The following is a 2,718-nucleotide window of genomic DNA, read 5'->3' as shown; positions in this document are numbered from 1 at the left end:
CGAATCACATGGTTTAGCTTAATACTCATGCGAAACACATGGTTTAACTTAATATTCATGCGAAACAAATTGTTCAGCTTCAAATACTTGTGATATACATGATTTAGCTTCAACTGCATCCGAAATAACCGAATTAGCTTCAAATCCAAGCGAAACACATGATTTAGCTTCAAATCAATGCGAACTAGAAGCCTTAGCTTCAAATCCATGCGAAACGAATGATTGAACTTCAAATACTTGCGAATGTAAGAGATATAGCTTCGAATTCAAGCAAAACAAACGAGTTAGATTCAAATTCATGCGAAACAAATGATTTAGCTTCAATTCAATGCGAAGTAGAAGGCTTAGCTTCAAATCCAAGCGAAAGACATGATTTAGCTTCAAATCAATGCGAAGTAGAAGGCTTAGTTTCAAATCCAAGCGAAAGACATGATTTAGTTCAAATTCATGCGATGTAGAAAGATAAGCTTCAAACCCATGCGAAACGAATGGTTTAGCTTCAAATACTTGTTTATACATGATTTAGCTTCAACTGCATGCGAAACAAACGAGTTAGCTTTAAATCCAAGCGGAACACTTGATTTAGCTTCAAATCAATGCGAAGTAGAAGACTGATCTTCGAATCCATGCGAAACAAGTTGTTTAGCTTCAAATACTTGTGATATACACGATTTAGCTTCAACTATATGCGAAACAAACGTGTTAGCTTTAAATCCATGAGAAACACATGATTTAGCTTCAAATCAATGCGAAATAGAAGGCTGAGATTCGAATCCATGCGACACAAATGATTTAGCTTCAAATAGTTGCGATATAAGTGATATAGCTTCAAATGCAGGAGAAACAAACGAGTGAGTTTCAAATCCTAGCGTAACACATTATTTAACTTCAAATCAATGCGAAGTAGAAGGCTTAGCTCCAAATCAATGCGATACAAATGGTTCAGCTTGTATTACTTGTGATATACATGATTTAGCTTCAACTGTATGGGAAACAAACGAGTTAGCTTCAAATCCAAGAGCAACACTTGATTTAGCTTCAAATCAATGCGAAGTGGAAGGCTGATCTTCGAATCCATTAGAAACAAATGGTTTAGCTTCAAATACTTGTGATATACATGATTTAGCTTCAACTGCATGCGAAACAAACGTGTTAGCTATAAATCCATGCAAAACACATGATTATGCTCCAAATCAATGCGAAGTAGAAGGCTGATTTTCGAAACCATGCGAAACAAATGGTTTAGCTTCAAATAATTGTGATATACGTGATTTTAGCTTGAAATGTATGCGAAACAAACGAGTTAGCTTCAAATCCAAGCGAAAACATGATTTAGCTTCAAATCAATGCGAAGTAGAAGGCTTTGTTTCAAATCCATGCGAATCAAATGGTTTAGCTTCTATTACTTGTGATATACATGATTTAGCTTCAACTGTATGGGAAACAAACGAGTTAGCTTCAAATCCATGCAAAACACATGATTATGCTCCAAATCAATGCGAAGTAGAAGGCTTAGCTTCAAATCCATGCGATACAAATGGTTTTGATACAAATACTTGTGATATACATGATTTAGTTTCAACTGCATGCGAAACAAACAAGTTAGCTTCAAATCCATGCGAAACACATGATTTAGCTTCAAATCAAAGCGAAGTAGAAGGCTTAGCTTCAAATCCATGCGAAACAAATGGTTTTGCTACAAATACTTGTGATATACATGATTTAGCTTCAAATCTATGCGAAATAGAAGGCTGATCATCGAATCCATGCGAAACAAATAGTTTAGCTTCAAATAATTGTGATATACGTGATTTAGCTTGAAATGTATGCGAAACAAACGAGTTAGCTTCAAATCCAAGCGAAAACATGATTTAGCTTCAAATCAATGCGAAGTAGAAGGCTTTGTTTCAAATCCATGCGAATCAAATGGTTTTGCTTCAAATACTAGTGATATACATGATTTAGCTTCAAATGTATGCGAAACAAACGAGTTAGCTCCAAATCCAAGCGAAACACATGATTTAGCTTCAAATCAATGCGGAGTAGAAGGCTTAGCTTCAAATCCAAGCGAAACACATGGTTTAGCTTAATTTTCACGAGAATCAAATGGTTCAGCTTCAAATACTTGTGATATACATGATTTAGCATCAACTGCATGCGAAACAAACGAGTTAGCTTCAAATTCATGCGAAGCACATGATTTAGCTTCAAATCAATGCGAAGTAGAAGGCTTAGCTTCAAATCCATGCGAAACAAATGGTTTTGATACAAATACTTGTGATATACATGATTTAGCTTCAACTGCATGCGAAACAAACAAGTTAGCCTTCAAATCCATGCGAAACACATGATTTAGCTTCAAATCAAAGCGAAGTAGAAGGCTTAGCTTCAAATCCATGCGAAACAAATGGTTTTGCTACAAATACTTGTGATATACATGATTTAGCTTCAAATCTATGCGAAATAGAAGGCTGATCATCGAATCCATGCGAAACAAATAGTTTAACTTCAAATAGTTTGATATACGTGATTTAGCTTCAAATGTATGCGGAACAAACGAGTTAGCTTCAAATCCATGCGAAGCACATGATTTAGCTTCAAGTCAATGCGAATCACATGGTTTAGCTTAATACTCATGCGAAACACATGGTTTAACTTAATATTCATGCGAAACAAATTGTTCAGCTTCAAATACTTGTGATATACATGATTTAGCTT

Source organism: Megalopta genalis, unplaced genomic scaffold, assembly GCF_051020955.1.
Source record: "Megalopta genalis isolate 19385.01 unplaced genomic scaffold, iyMegGena1_principal scaffold1818, whole genome shotgun sequence".
NCBI lineage: Eukaryota > Metazoa > Arthropoda > Insecta > Hymenoptera > Halictidae > Megalopta > Megalopta genalis.
The sequence above is the reverse complement of the archived record's forward strand: the minus strand, read 5'-3'. Positions refer to the sequence as shown.